At 33.7% G+C, this 23,882-nt stretch overlaps 2 non-coding genes and 1 pseudogene across 2 annotated transcripts; 1 reads left to right on the top strand and 2 right to left on the bottom strand.

Annotated features, from left to right (window-relative positions):
- The first annotated feature begins 4,060 nt into the window (after positions 1–4,060).
- Positions 4,061–4,438, top strand: LOC123644376 (annotated as a pseudogene).
- A 14,585-nt stretch (positions 4,439–19,023) lies between these two features.
- LOC123645563 lies at positions 19,024–19,087 on the bottom strand. Its single transcript, XR_006737678.1, has one exon. It is a non-coding gene; the product is annotated as a small nucleolar RNA SNORD109A (small nucleolar RNA).
- Positions 19,088–23,601: 4,514 nt separating this feature from the next.
- LOC123645508 lies at positions 23,602–23,668 on the bottom strand. Its single transcript, XR_006737620.1, has one exon. It is a non-coding gene; the product is annotated as a small nucleolar RNA SNORD109A (small nucleolar RNA).
- Positions 23,669–23,882: the final 214 nt, after the last annotated feature.

The following is a 23,882-nucleotide window of genomic DNA, read 5'->3' as shown; positions in this document are numbered from 1 at the left end:
GCAGTGTTGGATCCAATTGTACATATTCCAGGCTGTGGAGGTTGTTTCTGGGTCTTGGCCTTTTTGGGATGCTCCATGTTTCTATCTCCATAGACTAGTCTTTAAAAAGCTTGCCTTTTGATTTCCTGCCAATAGCTGGCTCTTGGAGATCACTCTGCAGAATGCCTCTGTGCCAGGTGGAGAAGTCCCTCATGACCCCTTCCCCCTCCCATGGTGGTAGGTTGTTGTCCACAAAAAGATTTCTCTGTTGTGCTCCCTGTTCTAGACCACCCAGAGACCCTAAAGATAAAACCAGAGCTAGTTTGCTCTGCCTTCTTGAGGGGGACCTGGTTCTCACAGTTGCCCTCACTGCCTGTTCCTTGGGGTCATCCTGGAAGCTGCCTGGACCTCCACCTTTTTAAGCAGGCCACTCTTAAGAGCTGGGCAGAGACTGTTTTTTTCCAGACTAAGTCAAAAAGGGCATCTTGTTCTCCCACTCTCTCCTGTTCTTGACTATTGCCTTTACTGGTGCCTCGCTCTCATCCACCAGGGTAGCATTGTAGCTGGAGAGCACATGCTTGGAGGTGAGCTGTTTGACCAGCTCCTTGTTGCCTAGCAACTAGGCATGTGCCAGCTCTGACTTTTGGAGCTTCAGTTGGCATTGCTTATAAAAGACTTTCTGCTCCATCAGCCAGGCATTGGCCTCATATTTCTTCATGGACTCCAGAAAACTGAGTTTATTTTTTAGCAAGTTCTCTTTTTTCAGTTGAAGGACAGAATTGAGTAGGACTTCTCTGTTTCCATGAGCTTTATGCTCGTTCCGAATACAGAATAGCATTTGTTTCCCTGATTGCTAATGCTGTCCAAAAAGCTCTGACAGTTGCTCTGCTGGTGGCTCCTCCATGATAACACCCAATCATGCCTGGGGATCTGCCATTTCTCTGCCTACTTGGGGACCTGGCCTCCAGTGTTCTGTTAGCAGACCTATGAGGGCACTTAGTGAACGATGAGCACTATAACCACAGGGTTCTATTCTAGGTCCCAGTGTTTGTTGTTAGGAACTCTGTGGGTTGCCACAACATGCAGTGTGGCAGCCAAGTGCTTCTCTCCCAAAGACAGTGGTCTTGGAAGACTTGTTTACTTCCACCTTCTAACTATCCCCTTCCCAAGGCATCCTCCATGTCTCTGTGTGATAGGGGCTAAATTTGCAGGGGCAGGGGTGAAAGGTCTGTATGTTTGCTTTTCAGTCTCTTACAAGTGTTGGAGGTTTCTTAAATTTGGTTCCCTCTGATCTCCCTGGCAAGTGGTGATGAGGAAGTTTTTAATAAGAGTATTAATAGAGATGAGATTTAGAGTTATGATTTAATAGACAAACTTTTCTGTAGGGTGGTTGAAATGATACTTTATGTAGTTTTTTTGTATGAATCTCCCAAAAATGGAACTGGTCAATTTGTTGAAGTTGGGCCCCTTCTGTAATTGTGATATACAAGAACTACATTCAAAGATGAAACCTCCCAAAAGTTAAAAAAAAAAAAAAAAAAGGCAGGGGGAGGCAGAGGAAGAGAAAGAAGAGAATATCAGCTAGCAGTTTGTCCCTGGATGCCGAGCTCAAGAAATGTGGCCTTGTTTGGATGTTAGACCTTTCTAGTTAGCCTCGGACATAGTGACAGCAAGTGGACCATGGAACCCTTACATGATGCTGGTGCCAGTCTGCAGAGGCCCTAAATACCTAAGCCTGCTCTGTCATCCCTCAAACGATAACCCCATTTGCAATGAGCACCCTCACATAAGTTGCTACATTTGTTCCACCAGGAATTTAGTGTGTTGTATGACTTAAGCCACTGTGCAACTCAAGATTGTTACTTGTTAAGGTTTCTTTTTTTAAACAGCTAACCTTTTAACAACTATAATCTTCTTCTTAGGGTCCGTTGATGGTTGCCCACACAGTATGTAAATCATCCATGTTCTTTTCCCCTCATACTGTTCCACTGACTCCTATTTTCTAGTCCATCCCCAACTCTCCTCAAGACCAACAGACCCCAACCTCTTTTATCTACATGTATTCCTGAAATAGTGCTGCCCTTTTCTTCAGCCCACCAAGCTTCAGGAACTTCTATTCCATGCATCTCACAACAGGTAGACTCCATCTATGTTCTCCTTCCTTCAGAGTTACTGCTTTGCCAAACCCTACTGTGGAAAAACACAAAGCTTTGATGGCTCCCTCACCTTCTGTACCAAGGGGCATTGCCCTTGCCCTACATTTAGGGTAAAGGTGATATTTTTATTAGCAAAATTAAATGATATAAAAGTGATTTCTAAATTAGAAAATGTTACATAAATTTAAATGAATCTTCATGAATTCAGGTTGCCCCAAACATCCAGGCCACTCTTTTTCCATTGAATTCTATTTCATTAAATCATCTCAGAGGTCTTCAACTAACAGGATCTTAATTGCTCTAATTGACATAGGAAAATTTTACTTCTTAGCAAAGTACCAGAATTCCTTTATGTGGGAAGGGGACTTTGTGGAAATGATGTTGAACCATTACACACTGTACAGGAGGGTCTGTCTTTGACACCACTGACCTTAAACAGTAGGAAAACCATCACAGTTGGTTGGGTGGTTGGATTTTATTGCAACGGGTGAAGGGGCTAAATTTACCTAGCTGTGTAATTGTTGACTCTCTTTCCTGTACCCTCAGGGTTGTATCTTCTAGCCTAACCCCCTATAGGTCAAAAGTTGCTAGTTTGTTTTATAATCAGCAAAGCCCAGTACTGTGTTTTAAAATATCCAAAGGTAATCTTCAAATATTTAACTAATCATAACAGATACTGCCTATAAACAAGCATTGCAGCTGAAAACAGTCTTCACCAGAAACACTTCATCGTAAATGTGTCCATATGCTTGAACAATTTTAGAATTGTAAGGGATTTTAGAGAGCAATTATTAGTTTAACCTACTATTATATGAGGATTAACTTTGCAATGATGTACTGATTGAAAAGAGAGGAGGAGGAGGAGCTATAATTACATATAAGACAAAATAGACTAAGTTATTACTATAAAAAGAGACAAAGTCATTATATAAGGATAAGGGGTTGAATCAAGAATACTGTTACGTCAATATATATGCATGCAACAATATCAACACATCTAAAGACATGAAGTAATTATTAAATGATCTGAAGAAAGAAATGGACTGCAGCAGTATACAAGTAGGGGACCTCAATATCCCACTTTCAACAAGGGACAGATAATTTACACAGAAAATCAGTGAAAGAAACATTAGATTTGAATTAAGCTTTAGACCAAATGGACCTAACAGACATATACAGAACATTCCACCCAAAAGCAGCAGAATATGCATTTTTCTTAAGTGTACATGAAACATTCTAAAGGATAGATTATTTATATGTTAGGCCACAAAACAAATATTAACATATTTAAGAGGATTGAGATCATAACAAGTACCTTTTCATATCACAATGGCATGAAACTAGAAATCAAGAGAAAGAAATCTTGGAAAAGACACAAATATGTGGAAATTAAACAATATGCTCCTAAACAACCAGTGGGTCACAGAAGAAATCAAAAACAGTTAAAAAAATGAAGATGGAAACAAAACATGTCAAAACTTATGAGACACAGTAAAAACAGCTCTAAGATGGAAATTTATTGTAGTAAATCCCTATGTAAAAAATAAAGAGGATCACAACAAATGATCCAATGTTACACCTAATGGAACTAGAAAAAGAAGAACAAAATAAACCCAAAGGTGGCAGGAGGAAGGAAATAATGAAGGTCGGAGCAGAAATAAATGAAATAAAGACTAAAAAAGCAATAGAAAAAAATTAACATAATTCAGTTGGGTTTTTTTTAAAGATAAAAATCAATAAATCCTTACCTAGCCTAACTAGGAAATGAAAGTACTCAAATAAGATCAGAAATGAAAAAGGGACACTACACCTGATACCGCCAAAATACAAATGATCATAAGAAACTGCTATGAACAATTATAGACCAAAACATTGGATAACCTAGAAGAAATGGATAAACTCCTACATAACCCACCCTACTAAGAATGTATTGGAGGAGACAGATTTTAAACCCTGGAGTGAGGTTCTGCCTACCCAAGGCCACTGCTCTGCAGAGACCCCCAGATGAAGCCATTGTCACCATTTCTGACCAGGAAACAAAATCTTCAAGTGAGGACTTAGGGTATAAGAAAGAAGGAAGACTACATTAAACTCAAAGTCATTGGACAGAACAGCAGTGAGACTCACTTCAAAGTGAAAATGACAATACATCTAAAGAAATTCAAAGAATCATACTGTGAAAGACAGGGTGTTCAATGAATTCACTCAGGTTTTTCTTTGAAGATCAAAGAATTGCTGATAATCATAATCCAGAAGAACTAGGAATTGAATAAGAAGATCTGATTGAAGTTTATCAGGAATAAATGGGGGGAGGGGTCATTCAACAGTTTAGATATTCTTTTTACTTTTTTTTCTTTTCCCTCAATCTTTTTTTATTTTTAAAAATAGTTCTTTTGTAATGTGGTGTTCAAAACAGAATTGAAAACTGGCACCCAATCTCTTTCAACTTTATGGAATTCTAGTGAGTTATTATTGTTTGTTTTCATTGTGCTGATTTTTTGTTATCGAGCTTCAGGCCCTTTCATATTGCCCACTGCTGTTTAAAAATTACATGTATGCACATAGAGGCCACCTTTTCCAGGACTATATGTGGTGATAAATAAGATTAACCAATGCAAGTGGTTCATAATGACTTTCCAATTGGCCCTGAAGTTCTAGCATGTGATTGCTTCACTCCTGGACTATGACTTTCAGTGGGAGATGGAAGTTTTTGAAAGATCTGAACTGTGGGAAAAAAATGAACTTTCCTTAATGTTAAGCTATGTTTAAAATTTGAGAGTCTGGACAAAAGAAGAAGAATAGCAAGTTGCAGTCAAGATGAATGAAGAGAAAGCATTTTAAATTTTTTAAAAAATCTTATAAGAAGATCTCAGAAAAGTTCTAATTTTCATTAACAATTAGTAGTTATTCATGCAGAAGTGTATATAACAGAACACTGCTCTTTTCAAATTTTATTATGTTTTCACCTTTTGGCCTTGGATATAGGTTTTAAATAGACATTGTTCCAGCTTTATTAAAATAAATAATATTTGTAAAAATCATTTTAAAAAGGCTAAGTCATTAAGACACAGAATATCTGAATAGACCAATATTGAGTAAGGAGATTGAATCCGTAGTAAAAAGTTTCCTACCAAAAAAAAGAACAGGATCAGACAGCTTGACTACTAAATTCTAGCAAATATTTAAAGAAGAATTAATGTTAATTCCTCTCAAACTCTTCCAAAAAAATTGAAGTAGGAGGAGTACTTCCAAAATCATTTTACAAGGCTAATGTTACCCTGCTACCAAAGCCAAAAAGGACACTACAAGAAAAGCAAATTACAGGCTAATATCCCTGATGAATATAGGTGTAAAAATCATCCACAAAATATTAGCAAATAAATTCAAGAACATATTCAAGAATCATTCTCTGTGATCAAGTAAGATTTATCCGTGGGATGCAAGGATGGTTCAACATACACAAATCAATATGAGACAACTCATGACAAAATGAAGAATAAAAATCATGATCATCTCAATAGATAAAGTAGAAGTATTTGACAAAATTCAACACGGTCTCATCATAAAAACTCAGTGGATTAGGTACAGAGGGAATGTATCTCAAAACAATAAAACCCATATGACAAACCTGTAGCTAAGATCACTCTGAACAGTAAAAAGTTGACAGCTTTTCCTCTAAGATCAGGGACAAGGATGCCCATTCTCACCAATTCTTTCAAACATAGTACTGCAAGTCCTAGCCAGAGCAATTAGACAAGAGAAAGAAACAAAAGGCCTCTTAATAGGAAGGAAGGATAGGTGAAATTGTCTCATTGCTGGTGATATGACCTTATATATAGAAAACCCTAAAGTCCCTGCCAAAAAATACTGTGAAAACTAATAAACAAAAACAGCAAAGTTGCAGGATACAAAATCAACTTAGAAAAATCAGTAGTGTGTCTATATACCAATAATGAACTGTCTAAGAAGGAATTTAAGAATATCCCATTTATTAATACAATAGCAACAAAAATATTGAATACTGAGGTGTAATTTAAGGAGGGGAAAAACTTGTTATTCTGATAACTATAACACACTGATAAAGGAAATGAAGAAAACAAATAAATGGAACAATATCCCATGTTCATTGATTGGAGGAATTAATATTGTGAAGCTGTTTATAGTACCCAAAGCAATCTACAGATTTAATGCAATCTGTATAAAAATCCCAATTTCTCCACAAATGGAAAAAATTCTTAAATTTGTATGCAACCACAAAAGACCCAATACAGCTAAAACAATCTTGAGAAAAAAGAAATATTACACTCCCTGATTTAAAACATATTATAAAGCAATTTTAACCAAAACAGCATGGTACTATCATAAAAAATAAACACATCAATGGAACAAGATAGAAAACCCAGAAATAAAGCCACACATTTATAGCCAACTGATTTTTGACAGAGATGCCAAGAACATACAATGGGGAAAGGACAGTATCTTCAATAAATGATGCTGGGAAAACTGGATATCTACATGACAAATAATTAAATTAGACCCTTATCTTAAACTATACACAAAAATCAACTCAAAAAGTTTTAAAGACTTATAAGACCTAAAACTGTAAAACGACTAGAAGAAAACATAAGGGAAGAACTCTATGACATTGGTCTGGCCAGTGATTTTTTTGGGTGACCCCAAAAGCACAGGCAACAAAAGAAAAAAATAGATAAATGGGATGGCATCAAACTAAAAAGCTTCTGCACAGCAATGGAAACAAAATGAATAGACAACCCACAGAATGAGAGAAAATATTTTCAAACCATACATCTGATAATGGGTTAATATCCAGAATATATAAGGAACTAAACAACTCAATAGCTAGAAAACAACCTGATTTAAAAAATGGGCAAAGGACCTGAACAGACATTTTTCAAAAGAAGACACACAAATGGACAATAGCTATGTGAAAAAATGCTCAGCACCACTAATCATTGGGGAAATGCAAATTAAAACAGCAATGAGATATCACTTCACAACTGTTAGAATGGCTTTTATCAAAAAGATGAAATATATCAGGTGTTGGAGAGGATTTATAGAAAAGGGAACTCTTATACATTGCTAGTGGGAATGTAAATTAGTACAACCATTATGGAAAATAGTATAGAGGTTCCTCAAAAAACCTAGAATTGCCAGATGACTCAGTAATCCTTCTTCTTGATTATATCCAAATGAACTAAAACCAATGTGTTGAAGGTATATTTTCCCTCCCATGTTCATTGCAGCATTATTCACAATGGCCAAGATCTGGAAATAACCTGTGTCCATCAATAGATAAATGGATAAATAAAATGTATACATACACAATAAAATGCTATTTGGCCTTAAAAAGGGAGAGAAATCCTGTCATTTGAAACAACATGGATAGGTCTGAAAGACATGATCATAAGTCAAATGAGCCAGGCACCAAAAGACAAATATTGCATGATCTCAATAATATGTGGAATATTAAAATGTTGAATTCATAGAAGTAAATGGTAGAATGATGGTTCCTAGAGGGTGAGGGAAGTGATGGGGAAAGAGGGGAACAGAAAGTTGATCAAAAGGTACAAAATTTTAGATAGGAGGAATAGTTTGAGGTCTATTGCACAACAGGTGACTATAGTTAGTAATAATGTATTACATATTTCAAAATAACAGTGTAAATTTCAAATGTCTCACCATAAAAAATGATAGGTGAGGTGATGGGTATGTTAATTAGCTTGATTTATATATCAGAACATCACATTGTACCCTGTAAATGTATACAATCAGGGGCTTGGGGGAGGGAGTAGTGGGGAGCTCTTGTTTGATAGATAGTGGCAGTTGGGGATGATACAAATTGTCTGGAAACGGATGGTGATGATTGTTATGCAACATTATTAATGTAGTTAATGCCATTGAATTTTACACTTAAAAGTGATTTTAAATGATAACTTTTGTATTGTGTAGTTTACCCCAATTTTTAAAAATTTTATGAAGTCCCAAATAACTAAATCAACAATTAAAGTGTTGACATTACAGCAGATCTTACAGACATGAAAGGATTGAAAAAGAATACTATGTGTGCCAAAAAGTTAGGTAACCCAGATGAAATGAACAAATTCCAAGAAATACAAAAACTGTCAAAGAATAGAAAATCTGAACAATCTATAAAAAATAAGTAGATTGAATCAGTAACCCAAAACTGCCAAACTAAGAAAATGCCAGGACCAAATAACTTCATTGGTGAATTCTACCAAACACCAAAAAAATTGCCACCAATCCTTTTCAAACTCTTCTGAAAAATAGAAGAAAAGATGACACTTCCTAACTGAGTCTGTGTGGTCAGCATTACCCTGATATAAAAAGTAAAGATATTACAAAAAAATATTATAGTGCAATATCCCTTAGAATATAGATGCAAATATCCTAAAACTGAATCCAGCCTCATATCACAATCAGTTGGGACTTATCCCAGAAATGCAAGGGTGATTTAATATAAAAATCACAAGTGAACCTAAGTCAGCATAAATGAATTTATACCAATGAATTAATTGGAAAAATAAATATATTTACAAGATATATTTATAAGGATGTTCATTGCCCTGCTTGTGATAGCTAAATAAATAAATCCATCTCATTTATCAGTTCTAGCACAGTGGTTTTTTTCTTTTTTTTCCTATACATTCTTTGGGATTTTACACATAGATAATCCCGTCATTTGTGACAAAAACAGTTTTATTTCCTACTTTCCAAATCTGTATACCTTTTATTTTGTACTATAATATGAAAATTTTGTTTTTCAAAAATCCCTTCTTTGGGTGTTAAATAATTTCTTTTGTTTTTTTCTTTTAGAGAATATTAACTTTATTTCTTCATACCTTGGAACTGGACTTTGGACCTTGGCACTGAACATGAAATTTTAATGCTAACTCTGTTAACCTTAATCACAACCAAAACCCCCAATCCAACACCAAAAACAAACCCTAACTAACCACAACTTACTCCTTGCAAAGAAGATATAATTTGTCTTTTGCAGTGATAATTTCAAATTTGTCTGAAGCCAGCTTTCTCTCATTTTTCTATTCCCTGTTAGTCTCTCTATTAGAAGTGAACAGACTGAGCAGGGAGAAAATCAATAAGAATATAATTGAACTCAACAAAACCATCAATCAACTGGATAAAATTGACATCTATAGACTACTTCACATAACTATACACATTCTTCTCAAGCTCACATAGAATACTCATCAAGATAGGACACATTCTGGTTTACAAAACACACCTTAACAAATTTTACAAAATAGAAATTATACAATGTCTACTCTCAGGCCACAATTGAATTGCACTAGAAATAAATAAGAGAAGGATTGCTGGAAAATACCTAAATACTTATACATCTAAAAACACACATTTAAATAATACACGGATCAAAAGAAATCCCAAGAAATTGAGGAATGTTTAGAACTAATTGAAAATTAAAATATAACATATCAAAATTTGTGGAATACTAAGAGTAGTGCTTAGAGGGAAATTTGAATTACTGATGCATATGTTGGAAAAGAAGAAAGACCTAAAATCAATCTTCTAATCATCTACTTTAGGAAATTAGAAAAAGAAGAGTAAAATCAATCTAGAGTAAGCAGGAGAAAAAAATAATAAAAATTAGTGCTGAATGCCATTAAATTGAAAACAAAATCAATAAAAAAAATTAACAAAACTAAAACCTGGTTCTTTGAAAAGATAAATAAAATCAATAAATTTCTAGCCAAGCTAAGAAAAAAATAGTGAAGACACACAAATTACTATTATCAGAAATGAACAAAGGGACATCACTACAGAGCCTGTGGAATTAAAAGGATAGTCATAGAATATTACCAATATATTCTATGTCCACAAATTTGATAACCTAGATGAAACTGAACAATTCCTTGAAAGACACGATCTGACAAAACTCACATAAGATGGAATAGAAATCTGAGTAAACCTCTATTAAAAAAAATTGAAACAGTAACTAATAATCTTTCAAAACAGAAAGTATCAGGCCCAGATGGGTTCACTGGTGAATTTTACCAAACATTTAGGGAAGAAATTGTACCAATTCTCTACAATATCTGTAAGAAGATAGAAGCAAGAGATATTTTCTAACACATTCTATTTGGCAAGAATTGTTCTAATACAAAAAACAGATAAAGACATTACAAGAAAAAAACTTTAGGCTAATATCTCTATAAATATAGATGCAAAAATCTTTAACAATATATTAGCAAATTGCATCAATGTGTAAAAAGAATTATGCTCCATAATCAAGAGGGATCTAACCCAGGTATGCAAGTCTGGCTCAACATTTGAAAGTCAATGTAATCCATCACATCAACAGTTTTAAAGAAAAATCAAATGCTTCTATCAAAAGATACATGAAAAGCATCTGAGAATCTAACACTCATTCATGATAAAAACTCTCAGTAAAGTAGGAATAAAGGGGACCTACCCCAACTTGATATAAAACATCTGTAAAAAACCTACAGTAACATCATACTTAATTGTGATAAATGAGAACTTTTACCATAAGACAAGAATGTCCCGTTACTACTCCTTTTTCACATTGTAATAGAAGTCCTAGCTGATGCAATAAGACATTAAAAAGAAAGAAAAGGTATACTGATTGTGAAGGAAGAAATAAAACTGTCTTTGTTTACAGATGACATGGTTGTCTATGCAGAAAATCTTAAAGAATTGACACAAACAAACAAACAAACAAACAAAAAACTCCTTTAACTAATAAGCAAGTAAACCAAAGTTGCAGAATACAAGGTTAATGTACAAGAATAAATCATTTTTATATATACCAACAATGAGCAAGTGGAATGTGATTTTTAAAAACACATTACCATTATTATTACTGCACAATACAATATGTAAGCATAAATCCAACATAATATGTACAAGATGTACATGAAGAAAACTACAAAACCCTGATGAGAGATATGAACAAACTAAATAAATTGAGAGCTATTCCATGCTCATGGATAGGAAGACTCAATAATTTTAAGATGTCAGTTCTTCCCAACTTGACCTATAGTTCAATGCAATCCCAATAAAAGCCCAGCAAGTTATTTTGTGGATATCAATAACCTGATTCTAAAGCTCATATAAAGAGTTAAAAGATCCAGAATAGCCAACACAATATTGAATTAAGACAAAGTCGAAAAATATATATATTTTTCAATTGCTTTGGATGAATCAACTAATAACACTGACTCAGCACAGGTTTTATTCTTCATTTGGGTCATAACAGATTTTCTTTGCTACAAAGAGAGTTACTTGCTTTGGGCATTCTTGCAAACAGAAAAGGGGAATAGATATCTTCAACAATTTTCAAGACAAATGTCATAAAATTGAAATGAATTTGATAAATGTAGTGAGTGTATGTACAAACAGTGAACCTTCCATGACAGGAAAGCATGAAAGGTTTATTGCACATATTTAAAAAAGTATTAACTGAAAAAAAAAAAAAAAGACAAAGTCGGAGGACTGACACTACCTGTCTTCAAGACTTACCAATAAAGCTATAGTAATCAACACACTGTCATAAAAGTGAAAGAAAAGACAAATCATTGGAACAGAATAAGGAGCCCCAAAATAGACCAAATAAATATAGTCAACTGATCCTTGACAAAGGAGCAAATTCAATACAACGGAGCAAAAATAGTCTTTTAATCAAATGGTACTGGAATAACTGGACATTCACATACAAAATAAATGAATCTAGGCACAGATTTTACACCTTCACAAAAAGTAACTTAAAATGGATCACAGACATAAACATAAAATGCAAAACTATAAAATTCCTAGAGAAAACCTAGATTACCTTGGGTAAGGTGATGATATCACCTTTTATATCAACTTTTTAGATACAACACCAGAGTCACATGAGATAAATAATTGATAAGCTGGATTTTGTTAAAATTTAAAACTCTGCTCTGTGAAAGGCAGTAGCAAGAGAATAAGAAGACAGCCACAGAGTATAAGAAAAAATACTTGCAAAAGATATATCTGATAAAGGACTTCCATAAAATAATCAAAGAGCTCTTAAAACCCAACACAGAGCACAGAGGACTTTCTATGGTTGTGAAACTATTCAACATGATACTACAATGATGGATACATATCATTAGAGATTTCAAAACCCATAGAATGTATAACACTAAGGGCGAACCCTAATGAAAACCATGCACTTTAGGTTAATAATATTGTATGAATATAGATTCATCAGTTATAAGAAATATACTAGTCTGGTACCTTTGAAGAGGTAGTTAAAGTTAAATGTCATATGGGTGGTCTCTAATCTAAATTTATTTGTGTCCTTTTAAGAACAGGAAATTTGGACACACTAAAGAAACACCAAGGATATACACACAGAGAAAAGGCCATGTGAAGACACAGCAAGAAAAGAGTTATCTGCAAGGCAAGGAGAGAGGTTTCAGGATAAACAAAACATGCAAATCTTGGACTTGATCTTGGACTTATAGCCTTAAGAACTAGTAGAAGAATAAATTTCTGTTGTTTAAACCCCCCCAAGTCTGTCACTTTTTTTTAATGGAAGCCCTAGCAAACTAATACAAGTAGCCAGGAGAATAACAAACTCACACTCCTCGCGCTGGTTTCTTGGGCCAGAGAAAGAAATACAGACCTTATTCTCAAAGAACTATGGTTATGAGTTTTGACTTGTCTCGTGGCTACCTAACAGTCTAGTACAAGGGTTTGTCTTTGTTCTGTCAGGCTCAGAGCAGCCCCAGAACTGGGGCAGCTTCCCAGGTGGCTTGTGGTGAAAGAATTTAGAGGTAAAAGGTTTTTTTTTTTTTTTTTTTTTTTTTAGGTTGGTATAAATGTTTAATACGTAATAAAATTTAATAATATCAAAAATATGGTGAAATGATTAGACAGAATAATTAAGAACATAAAACAATGCTTCATTAGTTGCTAAATGCTGGCTGTGTGGTAAACATTGTTGCCACAGCAGCCTGGGGCAAGGATCACCAGTTGAGATGGAAAATAGACACACTGAAAATATTGGGAAAGGAAGATACATGGGAGGATAAGGGCTTTTAAAACTTTTGCATGTACTGGGAAATTGTGAAAACATTCCCCAGGATGCAAGCTCAGAAAAAGTCTGAGAAGATGCTAAGCTTTCACCTTCAGCTGGCTGTCAGTCACTACGCAAGCAGAAAGTGAAAGTTAAGAGAGAACTGTAAATGGCCTTTTTCCCTCTTTTGTCTTCTTTCCTTTTTCTGGTTTTCTTCTTTTATTTATTTTTATTTTTATTTTATTTTTTTTTTGTGTGTGTGTATATGTTTTGGCTCTAGACATTTAAGGAAACTTTCAAAACACTAGCTGATCATGAAGTTAACAGAATACAGAATTCAATGGACCCACATGGCCAAGAACACAGACTTCCCAAAACAGTTTGGAAAAGTCACTAACAGGCAAACACACAACAAGCAGCAACAAAAACTAAGTAGGGAGGAAAATCTGATTTCCAGAATGGCCACGTTATAATACTCAAACTGTCTACTTTTCAAAAAAAAAAAAAGATATAGTTTGTTCACAGAAAAAAACAGATAGAAAATGTCTATGAGAAAGCCCAGGCAATGTAATTAGTAGACAAATACTTTAAATCAACTTTCCTAAATATGCTCAAAGAGCTAAAAGAAAGCAGACAAAAAATTAAAGAAAACTAGGAGAACGTCTTTCCAAATAGACAATATCTATAAAGAGAGAGAGAGATTATAAGAAGGAACCAAACAGAAATTGTGGAGCTGAAAACTTCAATAAATGAAATGGAAAATTCACTATAGAGGTTCACAAGCAGATTTAAACAGCAGATAGAAAAAAAATTAATAAACTTAAAGATAGGTCAATTGAGATTATCCAGTCTCAGTAGCAGAAAAAGAAAAGAGTGAAAAAAATTAACAGAGCCTAAGAGACATGTGTACACAAATAGGATTTATCCCAGGAGTGCAAAAGTGGATCAACATACAAAAATCACATAGTACATCATATTAATTGAATGAAAGGAAAAACAAGCACATGATAATCTCAACTGAAGCCAAACATAATACCACAAAATCAAGCACTATTTCATGATAAAAACACTCAACAAACTAGGAATCGAAGGGAAGTTCCTGAACATATTAAATGACATCTAAGGCTGGGCGCAGTGGCTCACGCCTAAAATCCTAGCACTGTGGGAGGCCGAGGTGGGTGGATTGCTCGAGGTCAGGAGTTCAAGACCAGCCTCAGCAAGAGCGAGACCCCGTCTCTACTAAAAAAAAAAGTACAAAGATATTATCTGGCCAACTAAAAAATATATATAGAAAAAATTAGCTGGGCATGGTGGCGCATGGCTGTAGTCCCAGCTACTGGGGAGGCTGAGGCAGTAGGATCACTTAAGCCCAGGAGTTTGAGGTTGCAGTGAGCTAGGCTGATGCCAGGGCACTCACTCTAGCCCAGGCAACAAAGCGAGACTCTGTCTCAAAAAAAAAAAAAAAAAAAAATGACATCTAAGAAAATCCCACAGCTAACATTATGCTTAATGATGAAAGACTGAAAGTTATTCCCTTAAGATCAGAAACAAGAATGGCTGCTTTCACCATTTCTATTATGCATTATACTAGCCACAGCAATTAGGCAAGAAAAAAAAATAAAGGTACCCAAAGGGGAAAGCAAGAAATAAAATTCTCTATTCACAGAGCATGACATATAGAAAACTAAAGAATAAAAAAGCCTATTAGACCTAATAAATGAACTCAGCAAAGTTGCAGATAACTAGATCAACATACAATAATCAGTTGTATTTCTATACACTTGCAATAAACAATCTGAAAGTGAAGTGAATAAAATGAGTTCATTTAAACAATATTACAAAGGATAAAATGTCCAGGGATAAATTTAGCCAAGGAGGCACAACACTTATGTACTAAATATTACTAAATATTGCTAAAAGAAAATAAAGACAATCTAAATAAATGATAAGACATTCCATATTCATGGATTGGAAGACTTAATATGGTTAAGATGGCAATACTACCCAAAGTGATCTATAGGTTCAATATAATTCCTATGAAAATCTCAACTACATTTTTTTTAGAAATAGCCATTCTTGAAATTCATATGGAATTATAAAGACCCCAAATAGCCCAAACAATCTAGAATATGAAAAACACCCTTGGAGGATACACACTTCCTGGTTTCAAAACTCACTATAAAGCTACAATAATCAAAATTGTGTGATACTTCTATAAAAAATTGATGTACTGTTTTTCTAATCAGACTCAACAGGATTTTGAGTCTGAAATAACATCTATGGCCAGTTGATTTTAATGAGGGGCCCAGATCATTCATTTCCACAACAAATGGTGCCACAACAACTATATATGCACATGCAAAAATTGAAGTTGGACCCCTACCTAACAGCATATATGAAAAATTTGCTTAAATGGACTCAACAACCTACATGTATGAACTAAAACTACAAAACTCTCAGAAGAAAATGAATAAATCTTCATAATCCTGGATTTGGCAAAAGCAGAAACAACAAAAGACAAGACAGATAAATTGGACTTATCTAAATTAAAAAATTGTGCACAATGGACACTATCACAACAGTGAAAAGGCTACCTATAAAATGGAAGAAAATGCTTGCAAATCATATCTCTGATAAGGATTTAGTGCATAAAAGGACTCATAATTTAACAACAGAAAAGACAATTTAATTTTTAAAATGTGCAAAGAACTTGAACAGATATTTCTTTAAAGAAGATATGCAAATAGTCCTCAAGCCATTTTAATTTTAATGCTATAAATTTCCATCTCAGCACTGCTATTTTACATTAGAAAAGAGGAAATGTCTCAAATCATAATCTTTTTTTTTTTGAGACAGAGTCTCCCTCTGTTGCCCGGGCTAGAGTGAGTGCCGTGGCGTCAGCCTAGCTCACAGCAACCTCAAACTCCTGGGCTAAAGCGATCCTACTGCCTCAGCCTCCCGAGTAGCTGGGACTACAGGCATGCGCCACCATGCCCGGCTAATTTTTCTATATATATTTTTAGCTGTCCGTATAATTTCTTTCTATTTTTAGTAGAGACGGGGTCTCGCTGTTGCTCAGGCTGGTCTTGAACTCCTGACCTCGAGCGATCCACCCGCCTCGGCCTCCCAGAGTGCTAGGATTACAGGCGTGAGCCACCGCGCCCAGCCTCAAATCATAATCTTAATTCTTATCTCATAAACTAGAAAGAAGAGCAAAATAAACCCAAAGCAATCAGAAAAAAAGGACATAATAATGAGTAATAATGAAAGTAAAGTCTGTTATGCTCCCCTTTGGAACTAGGGAATGGACCAGAGTCTCACACTGGGAATGTAGGCTGCCATCTTCAAGACTACTGCCAGGGTAGGGAATGGTGTGGGGCAAGGACACATAAAAACACTACAAAGCTTCTTAATCTTTTAAAATGGTCTTTTTTCCAATTCAACATTTACTTCACTGCTGTAAACATTTGTCTATTTTATGGAATTCTGAGAAAATTGATTCTGACCATTTTTGTTCATTTTTTTTCATTGTTTCTGTTGAGGGACAGGGTTTTGGAGATACCTACCCTGAGATATTCCTCTTCACCTTTGAAGGATAATCTCCCTGGATACAGAACTGTAGATTGATGGATATTTTCTTCCAACACTTTAAATATTTCACTTCATTCTTTTCTTACTTGTATGGTCCAAGGTATTGTTTTTATCTTTCTTCCCCTACATGTATTTTTACCCCCTCTAGCTTCTTTCAATATTTTCTCTTTACCTTTGGTTTTGGCAGTTTGCATATTATATATTTACTTGTAGACTTTTTGCTACTTATCCTCTTTGGTGTTCTCTGAGCTTCTTGTATGTGTGGTTTGGCATCTATCGTTAATTTTGGAAAAATTTTTCCCATTATTACTTCACATATTCAGTTTCTCTTCTTATACTCTTCCAGGTATTCTCATTATGCACATTACATCTTTCATAATTATCTTCAGTTTCTGGAGATTTTTTAAATTCTATTTTCCTATTGCATTTGACTTAGGGATGTTTTATTGACATATTTTCAAATCCACTGATTCTTTCTTTGGCTTTGTCCAGTCTCCTGAAGGACCCATCATCATAGGCATTATTTATTTCTGTTACAGTTTTTTATTTCTAGCATTTCCTTTTGATTCTTAGAGTTTCTATCTCTCTGCCTTCATTACCCATCTGTTTTGCATGTTGCCACTTCTTCTGTTAGAATCTTTGTTATACTAATCATAGTTATTTTAAATTCCAGGTATAATTTTTAAATCTCTACCATATCTGAATCTAGTCCTGAGGATTGATTTGTCTCTTTAAACTAATTTTTCCTGCCTTTTAGCATACCTGCTAATTTTTTGTTGAAATCAAACATGATGTATCAGGTAATAGAATCTGAGATAATAGGTCTTTGTGTGAGGTTTTATGTTTATATGGCTAGAGATTATGGGTATTGTTTTTTTATTTCATGTGAAACCTATATGTACCTGGAGTTTTCTCTGTTTTAACTACAAAGTCAATTTATTTAATATAGGGCTATTCATGTTATCTACTTCTTCTTCATTGAATTTTTATGGTTTGTGTCATTCAGGAATTTTTTCACTTCATTTAAGTTACTGAAAAATGTTGGCATAGATTTTTCATAAATTTTCCTTATTATGATTCTAATTCATAGATCTGTAATGATGTCAATTCTCACATTTCCAGATGTTGGTATTTGTGTCTTGCTTTTTTTTCTTCTTAATCACTCTCACTGGAAGTTTATTGGCATTATTCATCTTCTCAACTAATTTTCAATTTTACACAGTTTTCTCTTTATGCATATTTTTGTTTTATGTTTCATTGATTTTTACTCTTATTTTTATTGTTGCCTTTATTTCTTTTACTCTGTGTTAATTTGCTCTTTTTTAAGCTACTGAAGGTAAATAGGAAGTTATTAATTTAAAACCTTTCTTCTTTCCTAATATAGGCATTTCAGTGCTATAAACTTCCCCCTGAATACTACTTTATCACTATTCCACAAATTTTTAGATGTTATATTTTTACCTTTATTCAGTTAAAAATACCTTTCAATTTTCATTTTATATCTTTTTTGACCTATAACTAGTCTAGGAATGCTAGTTTCAATTTCCAAATATTTGGGAGATTTTCAAGCTGCTTTTATTTATAATTCAATCTCATTGTGAATTTAAATTAACATGGTTTATATAAAATTAATGCTTTAGATTTATTGAGGCTCATTTTATGCCTGTCCCATCACATGAAGAATTCTAAAGGCACAGGGATCTGCTTATTTTTATTCCCTGACATACTGTTACTTGTCATAGTTTTTTATCTGCCAAAAAAGGCAGAGAAAAAGCACACAAATAAATTGAGAGAATACATAAATATTAATTATAATGAAACACCACAATTTGGTCATTTGGTCCCATTGTCATTATGTAACATCCAAGTGTCTTATATTCCCTTACAACTTTTCCAATATTACTGACACTAATAATCCACTCTATAGTCACCTGATCACTTTTTAGTTTATTACAGATGATTTTGTATTCATTATTTTTACTCAAGTACCATACATAATCAACAAAAATAGTCCAAAGTAAATGAAACACCAGAACCTATCTTAAATATGAAAACTTAAGGGTGAAGTCTGCTTAATGAAGCTATTATAATGATGCAATTTTGTGAGAGAAAAGAAGGGTATGTAGATAGGCGCATTGTGAGATAACTGAGGAGGTCATCACATTGAACCAATTCTGAAAGTCCTCTCTTCCTATTAAAGGACATTTGGCTAGACTGACTGATATCTGAAAATAACCTTTGAGAATCCTCTGATAATTATGCTTATCATTGATCTTGGGAAGGCAGCTCCTGACAAATTAACACTTCTATAACTGGGTTACTTTCCTATAGAGTTCTTATTTGCATTAAGAATACAGTATATACTTCACCTTTACTTTCTTGAAGCTCGCAATATGGCAATCTCATAAACTCCAACAGAACCACTTCTTAAGGGGATAGCACAGTTTGGGAGATGGTAATGTTGACACATACAAAAATTAGAATGTAACAAATAATGCAAGAAGCAATTTTCAATATTTATAACTTAGATTATTGGAGCAAAAATGGATCAACACCAAAACAACAACCAATATAAACCTGCTTTCCACAATTTTGTCTCTCTTCACTAATTTTAAGCAATTTTTGCCCACATTAGAAAAATAATATTACTACCCAGTGCCCATCTATTGATTGCATTACTAAATACAACCCTATATTTTGACTCCATCAGCACTCATACTTTACTTCCTTCTTCAATTTTCTTTTTTCATTAGTTTTTAAAAAAACTTTTAATTTTTCTATTTAAGGATGACCACCCATATTTCTATTCCACCAAAAAATTAGCTAAGTCCTTTGGATAAATGAATCACATCAAAGGCTTTCCTGCCATACATGTTTTTCCAATTTTCCCTTAGGTGTGCTTATCCAAACCCAAAGTATCATTAACACAAACTTACACTTCATTCTCTATTCCATTATGTGCACTTTGCCACAGTGTCTCAATCTGATGATAATATTTTAGTAACTAAATAAATAAATGATGAATTTACTCTACACACAGGCTGTCCAAGAAAAAATGATTTGTCTTCACACCAACTGTATACTTAGAAACTGCTGACATAAGATAATCATGAAATAGTGTGTGCAAAGGGACTTGAGCCTGCTATGTTTACTGGGAATGTATGATCAGTAAGCTCACTCCAGAATTGAAGGAGCCATGTTTACAATGTGACTCCAACCATATACAGAGGGTACTGGCAACTTGATATTCTTGATCGTCTGTGTCAAGATCTCTCAAACACACACACACACACACACACACACACACACACACACACACACACACCCTACATAAGCCATAAAAAGTTTATAGGGTGGTTGGTGCAAAACAAAAGTGTGTATTTCAATACCTATTGGACCTTTTAATGAGATGACAATAATGTCCATTTTTTATATCCATTCAGCATACTTCTATAAAGCTAAGTAAACATTAATGTTAGATTAAAATCCTTTGTATTCGGTATGCATGATTGATTATTTCAACCTGGGACCTTCACTTAGGGCTTTATATTTATTTTCTTATTTGTTCATTCTCAAGCATACATTGTCAGCACTAAGGACAAAGATATGATTCAAAAAATATACCAAATATGAATCTGTTCAAACTATCTGGAAAGAAACACACATAATGCCAGAATTTTAAAAATTCCTAGTATAATGTTGAAATTGGTAAAAGAATATTTCAGAGAACTATCCTGACAATTTTTCCAAATTTATACTATGAAAGCTATCCTGATTAATTTCTTCGTGTTAATATGTATTTATCGGTATAGTTGGTTTTGTCCTTTCATTGTTATCCTTGCATCGACTATCACAAATTAAATTATTAACCTATGAATTACTGATTTATAAATTTATGAATACAAATTACTATTATAAGTAAAAATTGAAAGCTGTATAATTTATCCAGACAATGGCTCTTTCAGAAAATCTGAATCTTAGTATTTAAGATTTGCAATTAGGAGTATTTAAGTGATTGGAAATAAAAGACTATCCTGGTATGACTGTCAGTGATAAATTCTACTGTTATGGCTTATGTTTGTAAAAAGGACTGCCAATTTTCATTGTATTAAACACAATCTATTTTAATAATGTTAACCATAAGTATATACCACTTAAAAAGATATCCTAAATAATATTATTTTAATATTATTCCCTATCTTTTTACACATCTATAAGACATAAATAACTTCACCTCAACATTCTGATAGAGTAGTGAAATGATGGTAACCTGAATATTCGTGTGGTGATTTGACTATATCTCATTAAAGAAAATTGCATGGACCTAACTTGCAAGCATTATCCATTCTAGAAATGATTTCTATAGAAACAGAAGCATGAGTGCATAAAGACTAATATATAATGATTATAAATACATGATATCTTGCAATAGAAAAAGAGTTAACACCATTATTCTGAAAACAGTAAATGGCTAAAGAAAATGTGGTGTCCTTCACAGCCACTGAGGATGTGGGCACCGCTACAGTTTTTGACATGGAGACCTTACGATCTATAGAACCTCAGGAGTTGGTAAACATATAATACTATCATAATGTCATATATCAAATCAATGTCTCCTTATGATACAATGAACTTGTTATGATAGATAAATCATAGATATAAGGATAGATAAATTGATAGACACTTGCATTAGCATAGAAAATTTAGTTTCTGTAATAGGGCAAATGAGTAAATATTTTACTTCTGGAAAGCAGAGAAATGTCAAAAATACATCTGTCTTAAATAATTTTCTACTCTTCTATAGTGTTAAACTTCTTTAAAATGAAATGATGGTGGTAATTTATGCCTGGAAGTTTTTTTATTTTAAGCAAAAGAAGGAAAAATTAGGAAAGCAGGATTAAAAGCTAAAACATATTTTAGCTTTAGTGTGTCAAAGACTCAAAAGGTAAAAAGGACTTGGATATATCAGTTGTATACTGACTAAGTAATCTCCAAGGAAATCCTTAAGCAAGCAGTTCATTGTGCTGAATTTTGGCTTTATACCTCACCAAACTTCATCAATATTACCCAAAATTTCTCTACTGTACAACACATCTGGGACTCTATTCTCTTAAGATCTGTGAGCAACATCATTATGTGTGGTGTGGAAATAATCACACTAAATGTTAACAACTATATTTGCTTTTATATTCAATTATATAGCACATGGAATGAAAGAGCATGAGGGCATCATGACATTAATTCCCTCTCTGCTAAAGAAGAGATGTGCCAGTTTAAGTGATTTTGCAGCAAAAGTATAAAGAATTAATCCAGTGCCAAAGTACATGAATACATGGGGACAAGTCTGCAACATTTAAGACTTGGAATTGTTTAGCTTGCTTTTATAACACAGAAAAAAGTATAAGTTAAATACTTTAAGCATATGCTTAAATTGTAAAGCATGAAAGCATTGAAACTATGTAAATATGTTAAAACAAAAATATGTCAGTAACTACTTCATGATATGATATGTTAAAATGTCTATATTAAAGAGAGAACACACTTGACCTATTATGAGGGCATCAATTGTTAAGCACCAAGTAATACACAATCTACTTGGCAATATTCTTAAGAAATATATTAACCAATATTTGGACTAGTTTGATGGGATATTTTAAACTTTCTATTGAAGTATAATATACATATAAAAATACACACACTAAAATTGTATAGCTCAATTAATTTGCATCATCCAAATACAGCAAGTAATCAACACACAGACCAATATGGAAATGTTACATGCATTCAAGAAACTACCCAGAAACCATACCAGAAACCATTTCAGAAACCACCCAGAAACCATTCCAGAAACCACTTGTTACTGTCTCACACATGCCATAAACAGACAAAACAAAATTTAAAAAGATTGCTATTAAATTTTAAAACAAAATTTCATATACAAATTCCCATGTTGCAAAAATGAGAAGAAAACTAACACAAGTCAATCCTCAACAATTAAATTAGAAGAAAAACTAAAATGTAGTATGACCACAAAGATCTTATGAACCATGGAGTCTCAATTCTAAAACCCCACTAATCAAACAGATGAAGAAAATCTGATAATATTTTGTGATGATTTCATTATAATGATTTTTTGATCCAGTAGCAAATTGCCAAAACTCTCTTAAATTTTCCATTTTTCCATAAAAGCAGAAAAGAGTGAAAAGAAAAAATACCAATGATAAGAATCAATAATGTAGGTAATTTGGATGAGGGTCTCAATGCGGAAAAAGATATACCATGAAAATATGATCAAATAAGCCTCTGAAAATATGAACCCAGAGACTTAAAGACCTGGCAAAGAACGTGTAATATATGAATTTCAAAAGTTGCTAGCTTAGCTACTCACCCCATTCTCTGAAGTGGAGGACCACACTACAGCCTTTCTATCTTGGCAAAACATGACAGGAAAAACAAAAAAGCAAAGACAAAATCTTAGAAAATACTCAACAGTAAAAATAACAAAGCACTGAAATTGCTTTCTTAATGACAGGTTCTATTGTCATTATTTAATACAGGCATAGTATTCCCTCAGTATTGGCATTAACACACCAATGAGATTTCCAGTACACATCACAGTTGTTGACCCTTTCTTAATACAATCGTTTTAATTTCCTCATGTCAAGGAAATATGTCAAGAACAAAGTGAAAAAACAGACATGTTCCCAGTGTTATCATGCTGTCACTGAGGGGTTACCAAATAAGTCAGGCTCTGAAAGCCTTCCTTGTCCTACTAGAGGGACACTCATCTGACCTCAGATTGACATCTGCAGTGTGTCGCTCACTGTCCTCGGACACTTATGCTCATCATCGATCCAGACAATAACCCTTCCAACAGATAAGTATTTTCCACAGCCAGGCTTATTTTGTGCAGGCTAATCTAGTGCTTTACCAATGGAGAAAAGTAAATGTACAGTAAACATTTTGTTTAGTATCTGCATAATGGGATGCTCATAGACATAACATGAAAAAAATGACCTTGGATTGTTCTAACAAAATTAGATAAAATCTACTGTGGAAATTTAAATAAA

This window comes from Lemur catta, chromosome 9 (assembly GCF_020740605.2).
Source record: "Lemur catta isolate mLemCat1 chromosome 9, mLemCat1.pri, whole genome shotgun sequence".
Taxonomy (NCBI): Eukaryota; Metazoa; Chordata; class Mammalia; order Primates; family Lemuridae; genus Lemur; species Lemur catta.
The sequence above is the reverse complement of the archived record's forward strand: the minus strand, read 5'-3'. Positions and strand labels throughout refer to the sequence as shown.